Source organism: Protopterus annectens, chromosome 1.part1 (genome assembly GCF_019279795.1).
Source record: "Protopterus annectens isolate FY-2018-M chromosome 1.part1, PAN1.0, whole genome shotgun sequence".
Classification (NCBI taxonomy): domain Eukaryota; kingdom Metazoa; phylum Chordata; order Ceratodontiformes; family Protopteridae; genus Protopterus; species Protopterus annectens.
Window position 1 is genome coordinate 755,956,601 of NC_056726.1, and position 21,998 is coordinate 755,978,598.

The 21,998-nt window shown below is 37.5% G+C and overlaps 1 protein-coding gene across 1 annotated transcript in view; it reads left to right on the forward strand.

The window, feature by feature from the left end:
• FAM219A (family with sequence similarity 219 member A) overlaps positions 1-21,998 on the forward strand; it is a 1,804,825-nt gene that overhangs the window by 658,579 nt on the left and 1,124,248 nt on the right. The gene's annotated exons all lie outside the window — the stretch shown is intronic.

Consider the following 21,998-nt stretch of genomic DNA (forward strand, 5'->3'; position numbering starts at 1 on the left):
ATTTGGCTTAGTGGTGTGTTGCTCTGACTGTAGTGCACAGGGTCCTGGCTTCAAGACTTAGCAGTGAAATGCATGGTGGTAACACAACATTTTATTCAAGCAACTTTCCAAATTTATACAAGCATTTTTTAAACTGTGTCCCTGGTTTTTGTCCCCCCCCCCCAAAAAAAAAACAAAACTGAAATTGAAAATGAGTGAGAGAAGCTGTGCAAGATGCCTATGGCTTGCACTACTGTCATTCTATGTGTATATATGTGTGTGTGTGTGTATATATATATATATATATATATATATATATATATATATATATATATATATATATATATAATGTGTGTGTGTGGAAGTAGACTTTTATCATGGAAATGTTCTGAATAGGGCAGTTTTGTCATTATTGGTTCATGCATTTTGTTTCATTGCCTACTGGAAAAATGTTTAAGCAATAAATTTAAAATGCGATTGTGTGTGTGGAATTAGACTTTTATCATGGAAATATTTTGAGTAGGGCAGTTTTGGCATTATTGGTTCATGCGTTTTATTTCATTGCCTACTGGAAAAATGTTTAAACAATAAACTTAAAATACACTCTAACGTAAGTCTAACAAGTGTTCTGTATTATAAAAGGAATATAATTTAATAAAGTCAGGAAGGTGTATCAAATAAGGCATGCATGTTTCTTGTTTTGTGTGCAAGGACCCTATTATTTGAAAACAGCCCAAAGGTAATCTTTATCCACCACTGGCCAGATGAATTTTTTTTGGATGTGGTGTAGGTTTCAATGACTGTGAGTTTCAAGGGCAGAGAAGTTTTAATGCCAAGTCTATTTTCATTGTGAGACAGTATTGCTTTGTTTAGCAGATATCTATTAGTGTTTGTGCATTGTGCTATAAAATGTAAAAATAAAATCCAGATAGTCATAGTAGAAGTAAAGCAGTATGTACACATTAGTGTTTATGGTAAATGGGGTGAAATACCCAGGTAATGGGACATTGGAATGGTTCCAGGGGGTCTCTGGTGCTGTTTTTGGTTCTGTTCTTCAGTTTGCGTTTGAAAGTTGGTATCCCACAATTTCATTGGAGTGGGTGGGTTTTATGTAATTATGTATGCAAATTTTACATTAATCAGTGTACAGATTAGTACCTATTTTTTGTGGGCCTTGTCCAGATTTTTGATGTTTCCAGGTTGAGAGGTATGCTGGTCATATTTGAGATTATCTATTATAACACCAAGAAGTTTACTGTGAGTTACAGTTTCAGTGACAGTATTATTTGATGACTTTATGATAAAAGTTTGCTTTTGATTTTGACAACTTTTTTACAGTAAAAGTATTAACTTAGTTTTCTTGGCGTTGAGTAGGAGGTTTGATTCTTTGAGCCAGGTTTCTACAGAGGAGAAAGATTTTTGGGTAATGTCTTGGAGCTTATTTATTGTTGAGCCCACACATCTGCATACTGAACTGAACTAAGCTAGCATGGTGAGTGGAGGTGTGGAGGTCATTAATAAATATAGTAAATAGGAGAGGGCCCAGGATAGAGTTGTGAGGGACACCTGTATTAACTGATTGAAAAGATGAGTAGGTTTGTTGCCATTTAACTGCTTGTTGCCTTCCAAATAGGTAACCAAGAAACCACAACAAGGAGTATTGTGAAAGTTGTATTGAAGAGAGTCAAAAGAGCAAAAATGCAGTATCTGTATTCATTTCTGAATTCAACTACTGCATAGACCAAGCACGGAGTGCTAAAGCACTTCAAATGCAGTATCAGCATTCAAAAACTGAATGCCAGTACTGTGAAGATCATGCCCCCTGACATCTTGTGGTTGGAATGTCTCACTCGTTGCTCCACCCTAGTTTTTCTTTTATGCAGAGTACCTTAGAGAACTATTTTCTGGTAAATGTACTGAAAGCCACAGTAGGTGCAAGTAATGCCTTGCTGTAATTTGTGTAGCGTAAAAGTAGTATTTCTTAACTAGTGAGGCCAGCTTGCCTGTTGAGACCTTGTATTGTTTTTGGTGAGGCTCAAGTAGGTCTGAAAAAGTTGTATACTAAAACTATTAACTATTCTTTATTAATTTTTGTGGGCTAAATACAGGATAACTTTAAATGTGCTTTTTCAATTATAAAAAAATAAGAGAATACAAAATCAGATTTTATTATTCCAGTTGGAAGTATTAATTATTTTAATCTGATAGTTTACACAAAGGGTTAAGGCTGTAAGCTGTAGTTCCTGTAGTAGAAGGTTTGAGTCCCTCAGCTCTCATTTGCTTGCTTTGTGACCTTTGTGCTCCCATGCATACCTCTCAACTGTACAAATTTTTGCAAAATGCCCAGATTTTTGCTTCATATTTTTTGGTTTGTTCCTCATAAAAGTTGTGGTTTTCTGGCAAATCATTGATGACTGAAATCACTAATAACACTAAGTAATGACAGACATTTGAGTTTCAGATTTAATATCCTAAAGAAAATACATAATTATGCAAAACCTGTTATTCTAACAACTTTCTATGTTTATAGGAGCATTATTTAAATTCTGTCCCTATTTTTGGGCCTTTCTCCCCCCATTCTTTCTGGCTTTATGCAGATTTCTTGCACTGAGAGGTTGAGAGGTATGTCAAGTCACCCCTAAAAATGAACTGTGTGTCCAGTGGTCCTGCTTGGTTAACAGATGGGTATTTTTGTTGTTATTATTATTCAAGTGTGGGTGTTGAGATGGGGATAGTTTTAGCATACTTCTATACATTGGAGCATTTGTTTGTATGGGTCTGCCATACAAAAAATTGGCAGTGCACTGGATTAAGTCTATGCATTATTTGTAAGTTGCTTCTTGTAGTCCAGGGTTTGAGTCCTTCTGCTTTCGTTTGACTATTCTATAACTCTGAGTAAGCAGGTAATTAGACAGTGCTGTGGGAAATTGAGATAGGCTCCTCTATGGTCTCCTGGACTAGTAAATACCTATGACCCCCAAAATATTTTCATGGCACTCCCTGAAGGCTCGAGGGTTATTCTTTCTTTCAGAGAGGTTCATTGTAACAGTGTGGGAACCTGTGACTTGAAGTATTATTTTATAGTAGAGATTAATGGTTGTATATTCTGTTAATAGGTAAGGAATTGAAATGGAGTGCCACAAATGGAAGACAAACGGACATTAGAAATGCAGTGCCTATGGGACAAAAGACTTGAGCACTCTTCATAACTTTGAATGTGGATCCTGGAGACATTGTACTAAAGTGCTACTTTTTTCACAGTCAGAGCATTTAGATCTGCAGGTAATCAGTGAACAGTGTGTACTGCCTGGGGTATAATGATAACTGACTGCAGGCAAGAGTTGTTTACCTTCTGAAGAGAAGTATAGTTTAACACTGCAACAGTGGAGATGATTGCTGTGCTCAGCAGATTGACCAAAGGCAATGTTTTAATGTAAGAAATAGTAATGAATGTATACATAAGTAAAACATTTACTGAACTGTTTCAATTTTTGTAGTAAAATGGTCTATGCATTGTCATCAGCAATGGAGAACACTGCAGTATTTTATTGATGTACTTGCTTTCTGTCTTGTCTGCCTAGACCACAAAACACAAAAGTAGGGTAAGTTGTGGGTTGCCTGTTTCGGTTTAGTTGGTCTTTGTCAGCTGATTTTCAGCAGAAGGAGCTGAGTTGCTCTGCTTGATTTACTTGTAAGAAGAAATGGATTGCTGTATTTCAGTTTGACCAGGTATTTCCTACTTTCGTAGTATGTTTCCTGCTTTGTTGTGGAAGGCTGAAATTATTACATTGTGGTCAGATACTGAAGCCAAGGATTTTAGCAACATGGTAATTTCTAAATAAATATCTCCTTATGTGTACACAGGCTGTGTGTTTTTGTGCGTATGTATGCAACAGTATGTGTAGGTCCCCAGGTATCTATAAAACTGTAGAGAATGTGACTTTCCTGTCTCTGTGTATTTCTTTTTTATTTACTGTAGCTGTTAGATGATGGCTATTAATGCAAAATTGCAAGAGTGAAAAAATATATCACTAGTGTGTATTGAGATAATGGACCATTAGATTAAGGGAACACAATGTCTAGTCTACTTGAGTGGCTGGCTGATAGCAATATATAAATGCGTGTTTGTGTAGTACTGAGAGATTTCTGTACACAATAGACAAGAAGTACTTATTCCTTTTGCTTTCTTGTTGTGCTCCTAAAATTCCATGAAGTCGTAATGTAAAATGTGCAGCATTCGAAAGTGTAATTTGACACCATTGTGGAAAGCAAAGTGCAAAATAAGAAATCAGGAGTTAAAACAGAGGAAATAACAGTGCAGAAATGTGCAGAATGAAGCAGAAATATTGTAGATCATGTTAAAAGAGGATGGCATTTAAGAGGTATAAGAAAAATAGAAAGGCCAAGGTATAGATGTTGGAGATAGATGAGACTAGAACATTATACAAAGCCAAACCAAGAAAGTACAGACAAACTAAGAAGTAATTTGTTCACTATTTTTACAGAAAGATGAATGTGAAAGGGCTCAGGAAAATGCCTGGACTAGGTGAAGGAACACAGACTAGTATTACTTTTTGAAGGTTTGAAAGGAGATGCAAACCTTTATGTAAGCAAAGCAGTAGACTCAAACTGGGTATATTTTGGTGGTACTGAGGGTTTTGAGGAGGATTAGAAATATCCAGTTTATCAAATCTGGGGTTGCAGAGATGATTCTAGAAAATCTGAATATCTCTGACATCTCCAAGTTAGGGAAGCCAGAATGCTGGAAGCTGTACACTGACCAATTTAAAGATCAGTGATGGAAACTTGTTAGGTGCTCACATTTGCGGGAATTCTAACACTTTGATCCCACTGTGGACTGCACAGCTGCAAAGCAGCATGGATTCAGGATGGGTTGGATGAAAGCACGTGCAACACCAACTTAATGGATAATGTAAAGGAATGATATCAAAGTAAAATGTCATACTGGCTTAGTACTAGATGTGGAGCAGCTGACAAATCTCTTGGCAACCTGAGCTCAGATAGAAACCTAGATACCTGACAACCAGCAAAAGAGAAAGCAGGCATAGCCTTCTTCTGCTGGAGGCAGGAACAGGCCATTTAAGCCACTGCCTCTTCCATGGTGGAAATGAATCTGAAAGCAAGTGTTCTGCTTATTCATGAGTGAGCTGGTATGCATCTGTATTGGGGAGCATGCATAGTGTTGCCCGTATGTGTATTCTCTTCTCTTTATCTGAAACTACTAAAAAGGAAATAGAATATAATATAAATAAACAGGAATGGATGGGTCTAAAGAAGTTATGTGAGAATCATGAGCTGGTATTCAAACCAGCAGATCAAGGGGAGGAGTTGGTTGTTATGCATTTTAAACAGTATTGGGAAATGTGCAGTCAACATGTGAGTGATGACAATGTTTATAAAAAGTACATATAGAAACATATAATAAAGCCTTGTGATTATGATGAACTTTTGCACAAAGGAGTTAGATTGAAGTATTTTACATCTCTAGATAGAGAAAGAAAATTTTGTAGTAAGAATTGTAGGTACTTTTTCGTTAAACCCCTACCAAACGGTTTCTCTTTTTGTTTGTTCAATGCTATGCAATATACTGTTGGAACATTCTAACTTGGAAATATTTATGTATATTATTTCTCAAAAAAGCAGGAAGTGCCTAAATGGCGGTAAGATTGGATGAAAAGAAGAAGTTGGAGAAGATCAAAAACGAGCTACCTCGCTGGAATCTGGAGAATCTTTGTGTGCATTTATCAAGAAGCCATTTACTTCACTTTCCTTAATATTCCTAATAAACTAAAAACAAAGGGAGAAGCAGACCATGGGATTCAAAGTGCTGTGTGAAACACTTAAAATATGAAACCCGCAGGGGTGGCATTCTTGATATTAACACTTGCTCCCAACAAGAAAACAATGCATATGTATAAGAAGCCCATAAAACACTTAATGATGGTTCTGTGTTTCCTTACCTTAAACATTTCCATTGCTGAAAAATTCAACAAAAGGGAACATTACTGACATACAGAAATAAAGTCCTCGACTCTGGATGAAGTAACCAGTGATAATAAAGAAGAAGCAATAAGTAAAATGAAACTCGCTGGATACACACTCTTTATTTAGAAAAAAATGTGAGAGCTTTCGCAGAGTCCTCTCTGCTTCATCCGACAAATTATGGCAGTTAAAACTTCATTTAAATAGTGATGCATCATGGTGTCAACCAGTCAATTCCATGTTAAAATCAATACACCAAATAATAATACTTAAGGTATAAAAGTATACATATATATATATATATATATATATATATATATATATATATATATATATATATATATATTAAAAAAACATATAAAAGCACATAGAGGCTGTATAGAATGTGGGGTACATTTCTAAAATTTTCTAGTTACAATATTAAAAGCTATATAAAAAAGCATAAAAAATAGTAAATAGCTAGAGCATCAGTGCTTCAAGGCTCTGTTTCTAAGAAATGGTTTTAAAGAAACCTTGGAGTTTAGGCCAGGTGGTCTGTCTGCTTGGAACTTTATAATCCATTCTTGTTCCAAAGCTTCAGTATTGTTAGTAATGTTTCCACCTCTTTTATTTCTATGGACAATATGGAGAACCAGGAACTTAAAAGTGTGTGTGTTCCCTTCTTGCATCACATGCATTGCTAATGCTAATTGCTTAAAACATTTGCATATTAAAAACTAGCATCCTATTTTAAATGAATGTACAACTGTTTTATTAGATACTAAGGAATTTTTAAATGACTTAAGTATACACCTTGAAGCGCTAGATGACCCATGTTTGGCTAGTGACACTTGATATAGAGTCATTGTTCAGTGATCCCCCATTAGGGTTACCACCTGTCCCACTTTGTGAGGGACAGTCCCTCTTTGGGCAGTTGTGTCCTGCAAAAATATTGTAAAAATGGCAAATGTCCTGAGATTTTAGGACAAATTTATTTCCTATATTTTATGCAATAGTTGCATAAAACAGTTATTCTGTACCTGAAACAGCTAAATGTTATAAGAAACAGAATAAGCAACTAAAATGCTACAAGAATAAGGTTTTATTTAGGCAAAAAAGAGAAGTTATGTCCTTTATACTGGCTGTGGGTATGTTTCAGCCTGAAAAATCTGAAGTTTGTACCAAAAATGTCCCACTTTGGGCATTTGAAAAGATGGCAACCCTATCCCCCATACACGGGGGATAGAAAATGTTAGAGAATTACTTGTCAGGAGAGGTACTGAAGACAATAAGATGATTAATTTGTACATTATTGGAGATAGTCCTAGAAAACAACATATTTATGTTTGGAGATAGTTATTCATACAGAAAGTTGGCGTGGTTATGGGCACAGCTTGTGCAAATAGCTACACCAACCTATCTCTGGTGCAGTGGGAAACTGATAACATCCTCACAGGAAATGTTTTTGCTAAATCTATTTGGTATAAACGCTTTGTGGATGATATTTTTTTGCTGTGGCATGATGATGAGTTTCATCTTAAACAATTCTTGGAGTACATTAACACTATTACTCCATTCTTAAAATTTACCTTTAAGTATTCTGACAAAGAGATTGACTTTTTAGATGTGAAAGTTAAAAGAGACACCCCTGAACTAATTTCTACTTCATTGTATAGGAAGCCTATCAGGAAAAATAATGTTTTACATAACAGTAGCATGCATCCTGGTTTTACAAAAGCAAATGCTTTGAAAGGACAGATAGTTAGTTGTTTGCGGCTACGCAATGATGATGCAACTTTATGTGAAGCACTGACTCTTCATAAGCATGAATTTAGTGAAAGGGGGTACAAAATGAAAGATATTGAGAGGCAGATTAATTTAGCATGGAAAGAAAGGGAAGGGAAATGCCAACCTTATTATAATGCTAGCAGAAAACATGCAAATGTTTTACCCATGGAAAATGTGAATACTATAATAACTTCAGGTACAGCAAGAAATGTAGAAAATAATTTGCTGCGAGTACCACTGACTTTTGTGAGTAACAATATAGTTTGTGACATAGTCAGAAACAGTTGGGATATCCTATCGAGTGTGAAAGAACTCGATGGAATAATAGGAGAAACACCATCCTTCTCCTTTAAAAATAATAAGTCCCTTAAAAGACAATTATGCTACAAACAAATAGACGAGCCAAAGTATGTAAAGTCTGATAGGATGGGCACGTTTGCCTGCAGGAGATGCACAGCATGCCCATTCATTTTTGGTGGGGGACAGTATAAACACCCTATCAGAGGTTTCTCCATTGATACACACTTCTATGCTGATTGTCACACTGCAAATATAGTATACTTTAGTTTCTGCACAAAGTGTCCTGCCTATTATATAGGTAAAACAAATTGATTATTGAAGGACAGAATTTTAGAACATATGAGAGATATCAGAAACCAAAAAGAAAGCAATGCATGATGCACTTTTAAGTTCCTGATTCTCCATATTGTCCATAGAAATAAAAGAGGTGGAAACATTACTAACAATACTGAAACTTTGGAACAAGAATTGATTATTAAGTTCCAAGCAGACAAACCACCTGACCTAAACTCCCAAGATTTCTTTAAAACCATTTCTTAGAAACAGAGCCTTGAAGCACTGATGCTCTAGTTATTTAGTATTTTTTATACTTTTTTATATAGCTTTTAATATTGTAACTAGAAAATTTTAGAAATGTACCTCACATTCTATACAGCCTCTATGTGTTTTTATATATATATATATATATATATATATATATATATATATATATATATATATATATATATTTATACCTTAAGTATAATTATTTGGTGTATTGATTTTAACATGGAATTGATTGGTTGATACCATGATGCATCACTATTTAAATTAAGTTTTAACTGCCATAATTTGTCTGATGAAGCAGAGAGGACTCTGTGAAAGCACTCACATTTTTTCTAAATAAAGAGTTACATGCCGTGTGTATCCAGCGAGTTTTATTTTACTTAAAACATTACTGCCATACCTGAAGAAACGCAAATAACTTTTTTGGAGTGGGAGGCTTCTATGCTAACAAGGCAGTAGCTTAAACTGCATTTGATAGACGATAAAAACAAACACATCTTTCATCCCTTACCTGCATAAAAACATAAGACAGGTCAGACAAAGTATACATAAATATAATACTGGTGGGCATGTACTCTGTTCAAAATGCAAGTCTGTGTAAAAATAAAGGCGAGACACGCCGATCTGGCAGCGAAACCGCATGGTAGGGGTTTAACGGAAAAGTACGGAATTGTACTATGACAAAAACATTTTGTCTGCCAAAGATTCATAAAAATGCAACTAATCCTCCTGGAAGGCCTATAGTGTCAGCCTGTGGTTATTTTACTAAAAATCTAGCTGATTTTTTTACATGGTTATTTTGTTAAGGAGGTAGTGAAATTACCTTTTTATATTAGGGACTCATTTGATTTTTTTGGAAAAATTAAATAGGATTAAATGGAAGAATGACATGTAGTTTATTGTAATAGATGTAGTTAGTCTCTATACAAATATTAAACACTCTTTTGAGATGGAAGCCCTAGAATTCTTTCTAGGTGGTAGTAGCCCAAGAACTGAATATGTGAAGGAACTCACCCTGTTTTGTTTAGAAAATAATATTTTTGAATTTGATGGTGTATTATTATAAACAGATGTAGCGCACGGCGATGGGGGCAGCGTTTGCCCCTATGTATGTGAATCTTTTTATGGGCTATTTTGAAAATTTATATGTCTATTGAAATGATTTCTATAGAAATCATGTGCTTTGGCACTATAGATTTATAGATCTTATTTTTGTTTGTAAAGGGGCTTTTGAAAAGGTGGGGGAATTTAAAACGAGTCTGGAGAAGAATAAGTTTGGTGTAAGTTTTGATGGATTACAGAAAGGTTCAATAGTAAATTTGTTGGATATCTCCTTAGAAAGTAGTGAAGAAGGAATGGTTAGGACAAAAGTTTATAGGAAATTTGAGCAACAAGAGCATATACTGTATGGCACTAGCCATCCTCCCCATACTATTAGGTCAATTCCAAATGGGGAGTTTTTGAGGGTAAAACGATTATGTAACAATGCCGAGGATGGATAGTTTGAAATAGAAAAGGTAGCGAACATGTTCTCCAAGAGAGGATATGATGAGGAACAAGTTAAGGAAGGAATGAAAAAGGTAATGATGGTTGGTGAAGAAAATATTATTATTAATAAAAGTAGAAGGTGCTATAGGAAAAATATGGAAAAGAAAGATGATATATATATTTTACATCAAAATATACTCCCTTTTCTAAGAAATTGGAAACTATAGTGAAATAATATTGAGATATTTTGAAAAAAGAACAACAAGCTGTAAACAATTTAAAGTTACAATTTTCATATAGGAATGGGAGAAGTATTAAGTACATGTTGGTGCATGGGACCTTTAAGTGGCCCATGAGTGTGAATATTCAAAATTCATTAGGAAAAAGAACTTTTCCTTGTGGAAATTGCATGGTCTGTCAATTTATTGTGAGGACTTTTCAGAAATTATTGGTAAGAGGTTCCATGAGCAAGGTTATTTTACCTGCAATAGTGAAGGGATAGTTTATGGGCTTAAATTTCCTTGTAATAAATATTATATAGGTGAAAGCAAGATACATTTCACTGCTAGACTTTAAGAACATGTAAGAGATATAACAAAAATAAATTACTTAATCCAGTAGCAGAGCATTTTTTAATTATCATAATGAGGATCCTGTAGGACTACATGTAACAATATTAGAACAATGCAAGAATGATTATTAACATTGGAAGGGTTAAAATATAATCTAAGAAAAAATAATCTATTTTTATTTTAAAGTATAATACCTTGTACCCTAGAGGCTTGAACAAGGAATGTAATTGGAAATGTTTTTTATAATTTGTCTTTAAATGGTATATTGTTTAATTGAATAATTGTGGGGGTGTGTATTCATTTTAATATAAAAAATGTAGTGTGTGTCTTGATGAAATGTACTCTGAAAAGGCTGTGGAAGCCGAGGCGCTAGAGGATTTGGTTTGTCTTTTACTGTGCAGAAGTTATTGCTTCTTGTTGGTACTAAAAAGTCCCCCCACCAATCGTTTAAAGTATGGTAGCCTTGATCCCCTTTTGTTCAGCTCTTGTCTGTTTTATAAGAAAGGTTATTTGGGGATGCAGTTGTGGGTATTTTTAAGGGAGCCAAAGGGAATCAACTGTCTGACTTGAGAGGGATAACCAAAATAGAATTAAAAAATAAGTGGAAGTTTGAACTTAGACTTTTAATATTTTTGTGAGTTAGCTGGAAGCTAACGAGCACTATAGTATTAGGTGTAACCTGAGTTGAAAAAATGGTAAACAAGGTGACAGTTTAGTAGCAAGTGGATGATAGTTGTGTCCAATAAATAGGACTGCCTGTTGGAAAGAGCAAGTGGCTTATGGTACAAAACCTCTGATTATTGTTGGAAATTACTCTTGCAATAAAAATGTTAGTGATACTGCAGAGAATCAGAATTAAAGGTATTCATTTGCATAAAAGGGAAACCCACAACAGGGTGCACATTATGTTAGGGATGGAAAAGGTAAATTTGACTCTTCAGAGATCTCGCTTATTTGGCCCATTAAAATAGTTAGCTTTAAGTTATGAAACTGACCAGATGGACTGATGGCTTTGTTCAGGAGTCGATGCTTAAATATGAAAGAGTAGCTAGTACAGTATAGGAAATTCTTACACGCAGAACAAAATGTTAGCATAGTTCTCAAAAACTTAAGTCTTATGTTCCTTGAGAAATGTTCTCTGATTAATAATTTCATTTATTATCCTTCCAGTCAAACTTTGTGGGTACTATATTTCATTACCTATGTGCTATTTTTTGTTTTCATCTCAGTCATATAGTCCATGATTGAGTAAGCTCCTTTGCACAAGAACCAACTTGTTTGTTCGGTCTTGCTTGTTTTATGTTTAAAATTATCTTTAATTAGATTACTATTTGGAAGTCAGTTTTCTACTGGTAGAAGAATGCAGGTGGGCATAAAAATGCATGTGATGGATTTAGTAAAAGCTCAAAAGAAGTAAGAAAAGAGTGTAAAGATCAGAGGCTTCACTGCTGACCTTTAAGGAAATAAGGGAAGACTGACAGGTTAAACCGCTGTCATCATCATGTTCGGTTTCTTTCAAATCTGAAAAAGGCTAACATCAGTGTACAGAGATTTCAGATGGAATATTTGTTTATTAAAAATTAAAAAGATATCAAATTTATCTTGCATTTGTCATAAGAACACATAAGAATTGTTTAACACTTTAATGACTTAGATATTTTCTAGTGGCTTTTTGCAGGTTGATCATTGATTTCCTTTAATTTATCAGTTTATATGGTTTTATACAGTGTGCATAACCCTGCTACTGAGTGAACAAACACAGCTAGCATAAAGGATATAGAAGTCTCTTGGAATATTAATGGAGTACTTTATCAGGCAGCATTAAAAATGTAGAAAGAGAAACATAATTCATCAGTTTACCTCTTGATGTTTGTTAGACTGTTACGTTGGCAATCACTGTCGATTTTAATGACGACCTTTGAATCTACAGCACTAATATTATAAACATATAATCATATTGTCATTCTGAAAAGATTTTAATGATATGGGCGACTGACTTTTTCAGGACTCAGATTTCCTATTAGACTGTACTTCTTTGGGAATGATAACTGTTTATGGACACATCTGCTGCTCACTGGCAACAAAAAATGCCTCACTATTCTTCCTACATCTAGATTTTTACACTCACTACCAATGTTTTCATTTTTTTAAGTTTGTTATTCCTTCATCCTTCAAAATTTGTGCAAGTTTTTGAAATCCTTACAGTTTTTGTTATCAAAAAACAGGTGATCTGATGTCAATTTCCATTCGTACCTCAACAGATGGGCTCTGATCTGATTCAGCCATTACAATAACTTGTGGCCTCCAGCAAACTCTTGAACTCCTTTCCATCTCATAATGCACTATCCCCAAAGTCCCTCATATCTTGTTTGCTGCTTTCGCGGCTAGATGTGGTCGACCGCAGCTCTCAGGCTAATTTATTAAGATATGTGAATTTTCTTAAAAACTTTTTCTTCAAAAGCTAGTTTTTGTTAACTCTCTTTTCGTTAGGAAGTTTAATCTGTTGCTTAAGTGTTTTGTTACCTTTATTCACTTTTATACTCTTCATACCCTTGCAAATGTAATCTATGCTACCATTGTTGGTAGGCCTATCATCCCCTGTTTATATTTTCTCTACAAGAGTATTTATACCCCTTTAGTTTCTTTCTCTTCTTCATAAAAAAAAAAAAAAATCTGTTACCTTATTCTTACTGGATTTTTCTTTCAGTTATTGTTGTTGGTTATAAGATTTTCACTGGCTTTTTCTTCCAGTTATTGCTATTGGTTATAAGATTTTCCGACACTATGTCTGAGAAAGGATTTAAGAAATGTGAGAGGTGTGGGGATAAAAATTCTCTTTTCAGATACCCACACTATGTGTGATTATTGTCTATGGTCTGAACATCTTGACCAGGATTGCGACATTTGTCATGGTTTCAAGCCAAGAGCTTTGTCTGAAAGAAGGGATAAATTCATCTTAAAGGGGTTAACAATTTCTTTCTCTGAAGCCATATCTGAAGTTCACTCTCCTAAAATTAAAAGTAAGGACCCTTAAAAAAGCTCCAGATCTTTAGATTCCTCTTCTTCTACATCCTCAGGGTCGAAGAAAAAGAGGGAAAAAATGGATCCGAAGTCTCCTGGGATCTGACCATCTTTTGATCTGACCAGATATGTTTCCAGTCCAGCAACCTTGGAACAGACAACATGTACTACGGATCCAAAATCCTCAGTTCCCAAGGCATTACCAAGAACTGTTTATTCACCGAGTGTAGACCCGGTCCCTTCCAGGGTGCCCTCCCATTTTCTTGAGAGGCATGCATAGTCATCTTTGGTGTTATCCTCTCATTCCTCCAGGAGTCTCACTGAAGCAGATGTGGAAAGAATGATGAGGAAATTTTTCACAAAGCAATTTTAGAAGGGAGTTCTCACCGTTCCTAACCTTTCAGGTCAGGAACATTGTCCATCTATCACTTTACCGATATACAGCTCCTTCTCTGACCCGACCTGTGGTTTTAGAGATATCTGATCTGAACGTTCCAGGTCCATCTGGGTTGGATCTGAAGAGATTATTATCTTCTGATCCAGCTGTTATTCTGAGTGCACCAGCTCCAACATCTTCGGATCTGGGTGACTCTTGGAGCTGAAACTTCCAGGTCGGATCCAAGAGGATTGGGATGACTTTGAGGTTTTTGGAGACGTCTCTTCCCCTTGGAGCTTCTGCACTGGAAAGCTACACTCAGATGGATTGCACTTGTAGTGGAGGGAGTTGACGAGCCAGAAACTCACTTTCTTGGCTCCGTTGACTTCCTTCTCTCCTGAGCAGTCTGCTTTTGAGGTTGTGAAGAGGGTTTTCTCTGCTGTGACCGATCAGATGGGTCCTTTCCCCTTGAATCTACCCTTGACCTCAAAGATGACTTTGCACCGTGATCCTCAGCATTCTACACCATGGGGATAGCCTGCCCATAGCTTCCAGTCTACCCAGCAAGGTATAGTTGTTTCTTCCGATACTTCTCCAGATCATCCCACCGAAGAGGTCCCTAGGAAGAGGAAGTGCAAGATGAGGCACTTAAACTCTCCTCAAGTCTATCACTGAGGATACTGTCTTCGATGTGGGAGAAGGGCCTCTCAAATCACCACCCAATGACGTCTCATTTGGAGACATTCTTGACATCCTTAAAAAGGTGGTTGGTCTTCCCAAAACCCTACTCCTGAGAAGTCGGTATTTCTGGAAGCTTTCGGGACTGGCCCATCTGCTTCCTGGGTAATGCCACCCACTGATGAACTTATTGATTTTGTTTCTAGGTGGGCATGGAAGGAACCTGATACAATTGAGCCAGTCTCCAAGAGATCAAACCGGATTCTGGTGCCGCTGGTAGAAAGAGAGTATTGGAGTAAAGGGGTACCAGTTGACGCAATGGTCATGGTGGCAACTGCAAAGAAGGAACTCACTGAACAGAGTTCCATTGTCCACCCCCCCCAACAGAGAATTTAGGGCACTAGATAGATTTTGGAAGCAAATTTATGCTTCAGCGAGTTTTACTCTCAGATCTGTGAATTACTTGGCACACTTCACAAGACTGCAAAGGGACTTGATCAGGGAACTTTCAAATACCCTTTCAGAGATCACTACTGCAGAGGCTCAATCTTCTGTGACTTCACAGTTGGCTTCTATTGCAAGTTCGTCCATGAGACTCCTCTCACATACTGCAGAAGGTGCCTCAAGGGATGCACATTCAGGTATTTCCATCGGGAGGCATGCCTGGATGTGCCTGTGTGATTTGTGGAGCCTTCAAGTCATCCTTTGTCAGTGCTCCTTTTGACGGATCTTCACTGTTTGGCCAAACTGTAAATACAAGTGTGAGAGAGATGGAGAGACCCTCTCTACAGTGGAAGTGCCTTCAAAGGACATTTCCCAGAAAGATGTGGTTCAGGAAGTCTCAGGCTCCTTTACAAGACATGTGGAGGTAGTTCCCCCAGAGGCAGAGGGGGAAACGATAATGGTAGAAGGCACCCCCATGGTAGAGGAGGCTCGTAAAACAGAGGGTCTTAGAGATTCCCTTTCTGATGGACCCTTCCTGTGTTCCTGAAGGGAGGCCCAATTGCCTTCCTGTGGAGGCAGTCAGGGGTCACTTATCTCTGCACCAGGAGGCCTTGCTAAACATAACAAAGGATTCCTGGGTGCCGAGAATTATTTCCAGAGGTTACATTATTCCCTTTTCCCTACCACCTCCATTACCCAGAAAAATCCCTGATGTTCCACCCATTCAGAGGGAAGCAGCAGCACTAAAAATTCAAAAGCTGCTAGAAAAAAAGAGTCATCCAAGAGGTCCCTCCAGACCAAATAGAATCCAGAACTTACTCAATATTTGACACATCAAGTTCCGGATTGTCAAGGTTCAGTCCATTCTGACATTTCTGAGCAAGGACAACTGAATAAGCTCAGTAGACCTTCAGAATGCATACTATCACATAAAGATGAACAGACGATCCAGAAGGTACTTGTCCTTCTGGCTGGGAACCAGCCATTATCAGTTCAGAGCACTGCCCTTTGGTCTTACCACAGCCCCCAGGGTGTTCACCAATTGCATGGCAGTGGTAGCAGCTCACTTGAGACTGCAGGGATTCTGGGTGTTTCCATACTTAGATGACTGGCTCATTACTGCTCCGAACAGACTAACCCAGACAGTGGAATTCATAGGGGTAATGTTCAACATAGTGCTTATGGTAACATCTCTTACTCTTTCGAGAGTTCAAACAGTAAGGAGTCAAATAGGAAGATAATTTGCAGTACCAGCATTTCAGACCGACTGATTCCACAAGCCCAGGGATCAATGTCAGTGGCAATAATTTTAGTCCCTTTAGCAAGATTCCACATGAGAATTCTTCAATGGAAGTTAGTAACGTGATGGTCAATGCTCTCTCAACCCATATTGGCAAATGGTATCTTTCCTGGTGGATGCAGTCACAACAACTGTTGCAAGGTTGTCCTTTCATTCTTCCTCAGCTTAAGGCCATAGTGACCATGGACACTTTCCAGATTGTGTGTGTGTGTGGGGGGGATTTTCTGGGGAAGACAGTCCAAGGCACCTGATCCCCCAAAGAGGCCAACTGACATATCATAGTTCTGAAAATGAGAGTGATGCTTTTGGCTTTGCACGCATTCCAAAACTCTCTCCCTCTCGGGACAGTTGCAGTTCAAATGGACAACATGCATCAGCAAACAAGGGGGAACCAGATCTTACCCCCGTGTTGAGAAGCCGTAAGAGTGTGGTAATGGGATATGTCTTCCAAACACTTTCTAACTGGAATGCATATTCTGGGGAATTCCAGCATGACAGCAGACAAACTGAGCTGGTCCATCTTACTGCCTCACGAGTGGTCTCTCAACAACAAAGTGATAGAAATAATTTTCCATCAATGGGACCAGCCTTGTGTCAATCTTTTTGCATCTCCTCTAAACAACAAGTGTAGCATCTTCTTTCCCCCAATCTCCCCACTGGGGGAGTCACGAGAGATGCTCTGCCCCAGATTGCCTCCCCCCTCCCAGTCTTCTGTATGCTTATCCTCTAACTCTCTTAATTCCCATAGTCCTTCAGAAAACAGCCAGGTTGAAGAGCAAGTTCATCCTCTTTGCACCTTACTGGCCTTGACAGGTTTGATCTCTCTTCCTTTGGCCTCATGTACTGTACCCACCTTGGATGCTAGATCCAACTCCAGATCTTCTGTCTCACCCAACAGGCATGGTTCACCCAGATATTTCAAATCTCAAGTTAACTGTGTGGTTTCTAGAATTCCCCTTAGCCAAGCAACCAGTGCTGTCTGTGCCTGTCCATTCTATATGTTTATCTTCCCAAAAACTTTCTACTAGGAAACTGTAGAGGAGTAAATGGAGAAGATTAATTTATTGGGCTGAGCAGAATCAGATAGACCCCTTCTCAGCTCCAATCCATTCTGTCTTGAATTTTTAGAGAGTTTGTTTAATGAGGGTAGCAGTTCATTGACAATTAAAGTTAATCTCGGACCAATCTCTAACTTTCATGTGGGGTTTCAGAATTCTTCTCTGGCTTCTCTAAAATGTGCGAAGCATTTTTGAAAGGTAGTCTTCTGATCAGACCCCCTTATAAATGTCCCATACTACCATGAGATTTAAGTCTAGTACTGCAAGCCTTAATACATTTTCCCTTTGAACCTGCAGGTAAATGTGATCTAAAATTCTTGACCTGTCTTTTCAGTTGCAATTACATCTGATAGAAGAATTTCAGAACTTCAAGCAGTGTCTTCTAAGCCCCCATACTTAATTTTTTTCATAAGGATAGGGTTAGCTTACATACCACTGCTTCTTTTCTACCTAAGGTGGTGTCAAAATCCAACATTAACCTGCCAATATTCTTCCCAAACTTTACAAATAAAGGAGAATATATGCTGCACTTACTGGATGTTCATAGACAATTATGTTTCTACTTGCACAGAACAAAAGAGATTAGAAAGACAGATCAGCTGTTTGTTTCCTTTGTACATTATAACTTGAGTGAATCAATTAAAGGGCAACTCTAGCTAGATGGTTGACATATTGCATTTCATTTGTTTGCAGCAAATTGATTCTCCACTTACCAAAACCATTAATGGTTCATTCAACTAGATCTATGGCTATTTCCACTATATTCCAGTCTAGACCCTCCAGGGATGATGTATGTGTGGCTGCAACTTAGTCAAATCCTCATACCTGTATAAGTCATTACAAACTAGATCTGGTCTCGAGTGAAAGAGCAGCTTTTGGCTCAACCGTAGTCAGGAATGTCCTTCCTTAGAGCCCACCCAGGAATTTAGGTAGCTCGGGATTCTGTCCCATCCATTGAAGAACGAATGAAAATTGACAACATCAGATAAAAAAGTAAAACAAGGTTATGTACTTACCATAATGTTCCTTCTGTATTGTCCATTTTCATTCTTCTTCTTCAACTTCCTACTCTCCATCCCCCTCCATGACTTCTGGAAGAATGAGACTCTTATGGATACCACATGTTCCTTTTGTTGAACTTCACTTATGGCAATTCTTTTATGTTTTTTCTCTGTCTCTCAAGCTATAAGTAGGATCTGGGGAACTTTGGGGATAGTGCAATATGGGTAGGAAAGGAGCTCAAGAGTTTGTCGGAGGCCACTAGTTAGTGTAATGGCCGAGTCGGATCCAGATATTGGATACAAACCCATCTGTTGAGCAAGAATGAAAATGGACAACACAGGTGGAACATTATGGTAAGTACATAACTTCTTTTTATATATTTTATAGTGAGTGAAGTGAAATGCTGTTAATTGTTCAAAATCTTTTAATATCTGATTCAAACTTCATAGCAATAGCGATATGAAAACAGGATTGAGCTAGACAGAGCAGGCTCCAAAAAGCAGCTGTATCCTGTACCATCTACTAGTCTATTTTAGTGCTGCACAGAAATAAGGTAATTTAGGAATATATCTGAAAGATAGTGCAGTGAAGCAAAAAAAAAACAGAGAGATCTGACAGTGTGACAGATTATACCATGTACTGATTTGATTCTAATTCATGCCCTACAGAAGTAGCTGTGCTAAGAAGGACAGTTGAAATACAGCATAACTGCTTATTGAAGGCTCAGGGTCTGTTATTATAAAAGTATATTAGTTCTGAGTTAAGCACTTGGGCTTCAGGCTAGTTATTTTACATTAAGAAGGTTTGTGGTCTGCACTGTTGTGAGAGGAGAGGCTAGATTCTGCCCTTCTGAGCTGGGAATTTCTGGTTAAAGGCTTATTGCTCATGCTTACTTGAACTGTTTCTTTATGAAATCGGTACTCCTTGTTTGCTGTAACATAAGATTCAGGCCTGCCGGATCTAGCTTTGTTTGTATAACATGTGCACTAATCTAGACCATATTTTTGGAGAAGGTTTCTCTGTAACCTAGTGGCAGGAGTCTGCAATTAGAACTTGTCTGAATGAAGAATGCTGGAACAGGGCTCATTTTTGAGCTTTTTAACTGGTTAATTGGGTAAAGTGTTGTTTTGATTGTATCTGCTCTATTTTCTGGGGGTATGTATATATATATATATATATATATATATATATATATATATATACATATATATATATATACATATATATATACATACATACTTGTTTCCCACCTTTCTGAACTAGTATAGTCCAGTTTTCAGGTCACTGCTGAATCTAGGGCTGTGTTACAAGTTTCTGTGTTGCCCATACCTTACTTGGATAGAAGGAAGTTTCATTGTTCACCCGTGAGAGAGGGGAGCTTTGAGCAGCCTATCTGTCCCTGGAGGAGTGGTTTCAGCACAGAAGTTAGTAGCTTATTGACCATTTTGGGCTAATTTCTATCTCTTTCACTTCCCTGCTATAAAAACCGCATTTGCTCAGTGTTTGCGCTTGTATTCCACTCAGCAAGTGCCTTCCAGGTGTTCTGCAGAGTCTACAGCAGCAGAGAGACAAAAGAGACTTTGGAGTGATTAAGTATCATTTTTTCTGCTTTTCTTGCTGTCTTAACTAATTCTGCCTAAAGCACTAGTTCTTTTAGTGTTTCTGTGATTTAAAAAGTTTGTTATTGCTACAGATTGTACTTATTTGCTGCCTGCACTTGAATTAAGTCATTTTTGTGTTTAAATGATCTGCTTAACTGTTGTAAGCTACACACTATAAGTGTGATAGCCTTTTCTGTGCATTTAAAGTGTTGTTGTGATTGTATCTGCTCTATTTTCTGAAAAAAATGTATATATACTTGTTTCCCGCCTTTCTGAACTAGTATAGTCCGGTTTTCAGATTATTGCTGAATCCAGAGCTGTGTTACAAGTTTCTGGGTTGCCCATACCTTACTTGGATAGAAGGAAGTTTTCTCTGTTCACCTGTGAGAGAGGGGAGCTTTGAGCAGCCTATCTGTCCCTGGAGGAGTGGTTTCAGCCCAGAAGTTAGTAGTTTATTGGCCATTTTGGGCTAATTTTGATTGTATCTGCTCTATTTTCTGAAATAAAAACAAATAAAAAATATACTTGTTAACCGCCTTTCTGAAGTAGTATAGTCCAGTTTTCAGGTTATTGCTGAATCCAGGGCTGTGTTACAAGTTTCTGTGTTGCTCATACCTTACTTGGATAGACAGAAGTTTCTCTGTTCACCTGTGAGAGAGGGGAGCTTTGAGCAGCCTATCTCTCCCTGGAGGAGTGGTTTCAGCCCAGAAGTTAGTAGTTTACCGGCCATATTGGGCTAATTTCTATCTCTTTCACTTCCCTGCTATAAAAAAACGCATTTGTGCAGTTTTGCACACCGGGCAGTGCCGGTTAGCTAGAGTTAAACTATTCTCGGCTCCATGAAGTCTACTCTTCAATTTTTCCCTTGGAACTAGACAAACCTTCTAGAAGGACAAGGTTCTCTATTTGTCCCCACCAGCCAATCAGAAAAACAACTTACTCTACCCATTCAGGCATGTCCAAAGGGCAATTTCTCGTGTACTCTCCAGTCCAACTGGTGAATCTGGGCATTTTTAGGCAGTGTTACAACTGCCTCATGTACACAGACAACCCTCTCCTCCTACCACCAAACACTAATATATACGAGAGATGCAATTATACAGCCAAACTGGAGGCAAAGCTCTCTCAACCCAAGACTGGAACTGACAGTCAAGAGGAGAAGGGTGATACTTGCAACACACCACCAGTCTCACATAGACCTAATAAACCAGCACTGGCAAATAACACACATGAATACATGAAAACATACTCGGAGGCTGTAAATAAAAATCTGCAAAAGCAACAGAGACCTCCAAAGCAGACATCCAATCAACCTCCACACCCCATCACCAACCATGAAACACATACTTCACATAATCAGTGTGCCACGCAATTACAGCCCTTAAAGCAAAATAATTTATTTATTTTTTTATTTATTTATTTTATTTTATTTTATTTTACATTTGTTAACCGGGAAATTCCGACTGGACCAGGTCCATTTTCAGCGGAGGCCCGGGGAGAAAAGCTCAAACATCAAGTTATACAAATACAGTACATCCAGCATAATACACAAAACAGGTTACATCATGTATGCTGAGCATAGTAATATAACAAAAATTAATAAAAACACTCCAGGTAAAAGATATAGAACATGGGTAAAAAGACAATGTCAGTCATACTTTGGTAAGAAAAGAAAATATATCAAGTAAGATTCTACAGTTAAAAGTACCCTTTCAGATGACCAAGCCTACAGGGGATCAGAGCTCCAGCATGTGATCAGATAGGAAATTGGGGAGTTAATAGTAGTATGGGTAGGGTTATGTGATACAAGGGCATAACCATGTACTAAGAAGGTGCGATTTGAGGGAGTTTTTGAATATGGAT